Below are 7,500 nucleotides of genomic sequence, written 5' to 3' on the forward strand. Positions count from 1 at the left end.
AGCTAAATATGCAAAAGCCACTTTTGTACAAGTAGATACACTTTTTTTGAGTAGACATAAGTTCTGTTTTGGGACCTAGAGAACGAATTTTCACGAGATTTTTTGCAGGGATCCTCATAAAAATGGTACAACATTGCCTGCAAAAAATTAGAATTTTTCGACATGGGGAAGTATTTTTTTTATTTTTCCAAAGACCCGAAATGTGGAAAATCGGGAAAAATGGAAAAACGTATCTAGACACCGTATTTTTGCGTGATTTTTTCCAGTCCATCCCATAATAATATCAAGAAGGTGCCCACCAAGTTTCGTTAGGATTGGCCAAGGTTTCGAATTTTCATGAATTTTTTTCAAAACCCTCTATTTTCCAACATTTCAAAAATTCAAAACCACATCAAGATGGCTTGGTTTTGATACCAAACTTTCTAGACCTCATTCTGCATGCATTTGTGACACTTTCCAACCAACAAAACTCAAAAACCACCACTTTGAAAATTTCATGATTCTTGGCACACCACCAAGTCACAAAATCAAGCCAAAACACCAAAATCTTGGAACTTGGCTATGCACCAACCATGCCAAGATCAATTCCTTTTGATCCCAAACTTCTCCCACATCACTTTGAAGGCATTTGTGAGGATTGAGTCCAGCCACTTTTCCAAAACCATGATTTTCGTTTTTCACCAAAATCACCACCAAGTCACAAAATCAAGCCAAAAATCCAAAATCATGGAACTTGGCTATGCACCAACCATGCCAAGATCAATTCCTTTTGATCCCAAACTTCTCCCACATCACTTTGAAGGCATTTGTGAGGATTGAGTCCAGCCACTTTTCCAAAACCATGATTTTCGTTTTTCACCAAAATCACCACCAAGCCACAAAATCAAGCCAAAAATCCAAAATCATGAACTTGGCTATGCACCAACCATGTCAAGATCAATTCCTTTTGATCCCAAACATCTCCCACATCACTTTGAAGGCATTTGTGAGGATTGAGTCCAGCCACTTTTCCAAAACCATGATTTTCGTTTTTCACCAAAATCAACACCAAGTCACAAAATCAAGCCAAAAATCCAAAATCATGGCACTTGGCTATGCACCAACCATGACAAGATCAATTCCTTTTGCTCCCAAACTTCTCCCACATCACTTTGAAGGCATTTGTGAGGATTGAGTCCAGCCACTTTTCCAAAACCATGATTTTCGTTTTTCACCAAAATCACCACCAAGCCACAAAATCAAGCCAAAACACCAAAATCATGAACTTGGCTATGCACCAACCATGTCAAGATCAATTCCTTTTGATCCCAAACTTCTCCCACATCACTTTGAAGGCATTTGTGAGGATTGAGTCCAGCCACTTTTCCAAAACCATGATTTTCGTTTTTCACCAAAATCACCACCAAGTCACAAAATCAAGCCAAAAATCCAAAATCATGGCACTTGGCTATGCACCAACCATGCCAAGATCAATTCCTTTTGCTCCCAAACTTCTCCCACATCACTTTGAAGGCATTTGTGAGGATTGAGTCCAGCCACTTTTCCAAAACCATGATTTTCGTTTTTCACCAAAATCACCACCAAGCCACAAAATCAAGCCAAAACACCAAAATCATGAACTTGGCTATGCACCAACCATGTCAAGATCAATTCCTTTTGATCCCAAACTTCTCCCACATCACTTTGAAGGCATTTGTGAGGATTGAGTCCAGCCACTTTTCCAAAACCATGATTTTCGTTTTTCACCAAAATCACCACCAAGTCACAAAATCAAGCCAAAAATCCAAAATCATGGCACTTGGCTATGCACCAACCATGCCAAGATCAATTCCTTTTGCTCCCAAACTTCTCCCACATCACTTTGAAGGCATTTGTGAGGATTGAGTCCAGCCACTTTTCCAAAACCATGATTTTCGTTTTTCACCAAAATCACCACCAAGCCACAAAATCAAGCCAAAACACCAAAATCATGAACTTGGCTATGCACCAACCATGTCAAGATCAATTCCTTTTGATCCCAAACTTCTCCCACATCACTTTGAAGGCATTTGTGAGGATTGAGTCCAGCCACTTTTCCAAAACCATGATTTTCGTTTTTCACCAAAATCAACACCAAGTCACAAAATCAAGCCAAAAATCCAAAATCATGGCACTTGGCTATGCACCAACCATGCCAAGATCAATTCCTTTTGCTCCCAAACCTCTCCCACATCACTTTGAAGGCATTTGTGAGGATTGAGTCCAGCCACTTTTCCAAAACCATGATTTTCGTTTTTCACCAAAATCACCACCAAGCCACAAAATCAAGCCAAAACACCAAAATCATGAACTTGGCTATGCACCAACCATGTCAAGATCAATTCCTTTTGATCCCAAACTTCTCCCACATCACTTTGAAGGCATTTGTGAGGATTGAGTCCAGCCACTTTTCCAAAACCATGATTTTCGTTTTTCACCAAAATCACCACCAAGTCACAAAATCAAGCCAAAAATCCAAAATCATGGCACTTGGCTATGCACCAACCATGCCAAGATCAATTCCTTTTGCTCCCAAACTTCTCCCACATCACTTTGAAGGCATTTGTGAGGATTGAGTCCAGCCACTTTTCCAAAACCATGATTTTCGTTTTTCACCAAAATCACCACCAAGCCACAAAATCAAGCCAAAACACCAAAATCATGAACTTGGCTATGCACCAACCATGTCAAGATCAATTCCTTTTGATCCCAAACTTCTCCCACATCACTTTGAAGGCATTTGTGAGGATTGAGTCCAGCCACTTTTCCAAAACCATGATTTTCGTTTTTCACCAAAATCAACACCAAGTCACAAAATCAAGCCAAAAATCCAAAATCATGGCACTTGGCTATGCACCAACCATGCCAAGATCAATTCCTTTTGCTCCCAAACTTCTCCCACATCACTTTGAAGGCATTTGTGAGGATTGAGTCCAGCCACTTTTCCAAAACCATGATTTTCGTTTTTCACCAAAATCACCACCAAGCCACAAAATCAAGCCAAAACACCAAAATCATGAACTTGGCTATGCACCAACCATGTCAAGATCAATTCCTTTTGATCCCAAACTTCTCCCACATCACTTTGAAGGCATTTGTGAGGATTGAGTCCAGCCACTTTTCCAAAACCATGATTTTCGTTTTTCACCAAAATCACCACCAAGTCACAAAATCAAGCCAAAAATCCAAAATCATGGCACTTGGCTATGCACCAACCATGCCAAGATCAATTCCTTTTGCTCCCAAACTTCTCCCACATCACTTTGAAGGCATTTGTGAGGATTGAGTCCAGCCACTTTTCCAAAACCATGATTTTCGTTTTTCACCAAAATCACCACCAAGCCACAAAATCAAGCCAAAACACCAAAATCATGAACTTGGCTATGCACCAACCATGTCAAGATCAATTCCTTTTGATCCCAAACTTCTCCCACATCACTTTGAAGGCATTTGTGAGGATTGAGTCCAGCCACTTTTCCAAAACCATGATTTTCGTTTTTCACCAAAATCAACACCAAGTCACAAAATCAAGCCAAAAATCCAAAATCATGGCACTTGGCTATGCACCAACCATGCCAAGATCAATTCCTTTTGCTCCCAAACCTCTCCCACATCACTTTGAAGGCATTTGTGAGGATTGAGTCCAGCCACTTTTCCAAAACCATGATTTTCGTTTTTCACCAAAATCACCACCAAGCCACAAAATCAAGCCAAAACACCAAAATCATGAACTTGGCTATGCACCAACCATGTCAAGATCAATTCCTTTTGATCCCAAACTTCTCCCACATCACTTTGAAGGCATTTGTGAGGATTGAGTCCAGCCACTTTTCCAAAACCATGATTTTCGTTTTTCACCAAAATCACCACCAAGTCACAAAATCAAGCCAAAAATCCAAAATCATGGCACTTGGCTATGCACCAACCATGCCAAGATCAATTCCTTTTGCTCCCAAACTTCTCCCACATCACTTTGAAGGCATTTGTGAGGATTGAGTCCAGCCACTTTTCCAAAACCATGATTTTCGTTTTTCACCAAAATCACCACCAAGCCACAAAATCAAGCCAAAACACCAAAATCATGAACTTGGCTATGCACCAACCATGTCAAGATCAATTCCTTTTGATCCCAAACTTCTCCCACATCACTTTGAAGGCATTTGTGAGGATTGAGTCCAGCCACTTTTCCAAAACCATGATTTTCGTTTTTCACCAAAATCAACACCAAGTCACAAAATCAAGCCAAAAATCCAAAATCATGGCACTTGGCTATGCACCAACCATGCCAAGATCAATTCCTTTTGCTCCCAAACTTCTCCCACATCACTTTGAAGGCATTTGTGAGGATTGAGTCCAGCCACTTTTCCAAAACCATGATTTTCGTTTTTCACCAAAATCACCACCAAGCCACAAAATCAAGCCAAAACACCAAAATCATGAACTTGGCTATGCACCAACCATGTCAAGATCAATTCCTTTTGATCCCAAACTTCTCCCACATCACTTTGAAGGCATTTGTGAGGATTGAGTCCAGCCACTTTTCCAAAACCATGATTTTCGTTTTTCACCAAAATCACCACCAAGTCACAAAATCAAGCCAAAAATCCAAAATCATGGCACTTGGCTATGCACCAACCATGCCAAGATCAATTCCTTTTGCTCCCAAACTTCTCCCACATCACTTTGAAGGCATTTGTGAGGATTGAGTCCAGCCACTTTTCCAAAACCATGATTTTCGTTTTTCACCAAAATCACCACCAAGCCACAAAATCAAGCCAAAACACCAAAATCATGAACTTGGCTATGCACCAACCATGTCAAGATCAATTCCTTTTGATCCCAAACTTCTCCCACATCACTTTGAAGGCATTTGTGAGGATTGAGTCCAGCCACTTTTCCAAAACCATGATTTTCGTTTTTCACCAAAATCAACACCAAGTCACAAAATCAAGCCAAAAATCCAAAATCATGGCACTTGGCTATGCACCAACCATGCCAAGATCAATTCCTTTTGCTCCCAAACTTCTCCCACATCACTTTGAAGGCATTTGTGAGGATTGAGTCCAGCCACTTTTCCAAAACCATGATTTTCGTTTTTCACCAAAATCACCACCAAGCCACAAAATCAAGCCAAAACACCAAAATCATGAACTTGGCTATGCACCAACCATGTCAAGATCAATTCCTTTTGATCCCAAACTTCTCCCACATCACTTTGAAGGCATTTGTGAGGATTGAGTCCAGCCACTTTTCCAAAACCATGATTTTCGTTTTTCACCAAAATCACCACCAAGTCACAAAATCAAGCCAAAAATCCAAAATCATGGCACTTGGCTATGCACCAACCATGCCAAGATCAATTCCTTTTGCTCCCAAACTTCTCCCACATCACTTTGAAGGCATTTGTGAGGATTGAGTCCAGCCACTTTTCCAAAACCATGATTTTCGTTTTTCACCAAAATCACCACCAAGCCACAAAATCAAGCCAAAACACCAAAATCATGAACTTGGCTATGCACCAACCATGTCAAGATCAATTCCTTTTGATCCCAAACTTCTCCCACATCACTTTGAAGGCATTTGTGAGGATTGAGTCCAGCCACTTTTCCAAAACCATGATTTTCGTTTTTCACCAAAATCAACACCAAGTCACAAAATCAAGCCAAAAATCCAAAATCATGGCACTTGGCTATGCACCAACCATGCCAAGATCAATTCCTTTTGCTCCCAAACTTCTCCCACATCACTTTGAAGGCATTTGTGAGGATTGAGTCCAGCCACTTTTCCAAAACCATGATTTTCGTTTTTCACCAAAATCACCACCAAGCCACAAAATCAAGCCAAAACACCAAAATCATGAACTTGGCTATGCACCAACCATGTCAAGATCAATTCCTTTTGATCCCAAACTTCTCCCACATCACTTTGAAGGCATTTGTGAGGATTGAGTCCAGCCACTTTTCCAAAACCATGATTTTCGTTTTTCACCAAAATCACCACCAAGTCACAAAATCAAGCCAAAAATCCAAAATCATGGCACTTGGCTATGCACCAACCATGCCAAGATCAATTCCTTTTGCTCCCAAACTTCTCCCACATCACTTTGAAGGCATTTGTGAGGATTGAGTCCAGCCACTTTTCCAAAACCATGATTTTCGTTTTTCACCAAAATCACCACCAAGCCACAAAATCAAGCCAAAACACCAAAATCATGAACTTGGCTATGCACCAACCATGTCAAGATCAATTCCTTTTGATCCCAAACTTCTCCCACATCACTTTGAAGGCATTTGTGAGGATTGAGTCCAGCCACTTTTCCAAAACCATGATTTTCGTTTTTCACCAAAATCAACACCAAGTCACAAAATCAAGCCAAAAATCCAAAATCATGGCACTTGGCTATGCACCAACCATGCCAAGATCAATTCCTTTTGCTCCCAAACTTCTCCCACATCACTTTGAAGGCATTTGTGAGGATTGAGTCCAGCCACTTTTCCAAAACCATGATTTTCGTTTTTCACCAAAATCACCACCAAGCCACAAAATCAAGCCAAAACACCAAAATCATGAACTTGGCTATGCACCAACCATGTCAAGATCAATTCCTTTTGATCCCAAACTTCTCCCACATCACTTTGAAGGCATTTGTGAGGATTGAGTCCAGCCACTTTTCCAAAACCATGATTTTCGTTTTTCACCAAAATCACCACCAAGTCACAAAATCAAGCCAAAAATCCAAAATCATGGCACTTGGCTATGCACCAACCATGCCAAGATCAATTCCTTTTGCTCCCAAACTTCTCCCACATCACTTTGAAGGCATTTGTGAGGATTGAGTCCAGCCACTTTTCCAAAACCATGATTTTCGTTTTTCACCAAAATCACCACCAAGCCACAAAATCAAGCCAAAACACCAAAATCATGAACTTGGCTATGCACCAACCATGTCAAGATCAATTCCTTTTGATCCCAAACTTCTCCCACATCACTTTGAAGGCATTTGTGAGGATTGAGTCCAGCCACTTTTCCAAAACCATGATTTTCGTTTTTCACCAAAATCAACACCAAGTCACAAAATCAAGCCAAAAATCCAAAATCATGGCACTTGGCTATGCACCAACCATGCCAAGATCAATTCCTTTTGCTCCCAAACTTCTCCCACATCACTTTGAAGGCATTTGTGAGGATTGAGTCCAGCCACTTTTCCAAAACCATGATTTTCGTTTTTCACCAAAATCACCACCAAGCCACAAAATCAAGCCAAAACACCAAAATCATGAACTTGGCTATGCACCAACCATGTCAAGATCAATTCCTTTTGATCCCAAACTTCTCCCACATCACTTTGAAGGCATTTGTGAGGATTGAGTCCAGCCACTTTTCCAAAACCATGATTTTCGTTTTTCACCAAAATCACCACCAAGTCACAAAATCAAGCCAAAAATCCAAAATCATGGCACTTGGCTATGCACCAACCATGCC

The sequence above is a fragment of the Phaseolus vulgaris genome, chromosome 1 (genome assembly GCF_051622355.1).
Source record: "Phaseolus vulgaris cultivar YP4 chromosome 1, ASM5162235v1, whole genome shotgun sequence".
Lineage (NCBI taxonomy): Eukaryota > Viridiplantae > Streptophyta > Magnoliopsida > Fabales > Fabaceae > Phaseolus > Phaseolus vulgaris.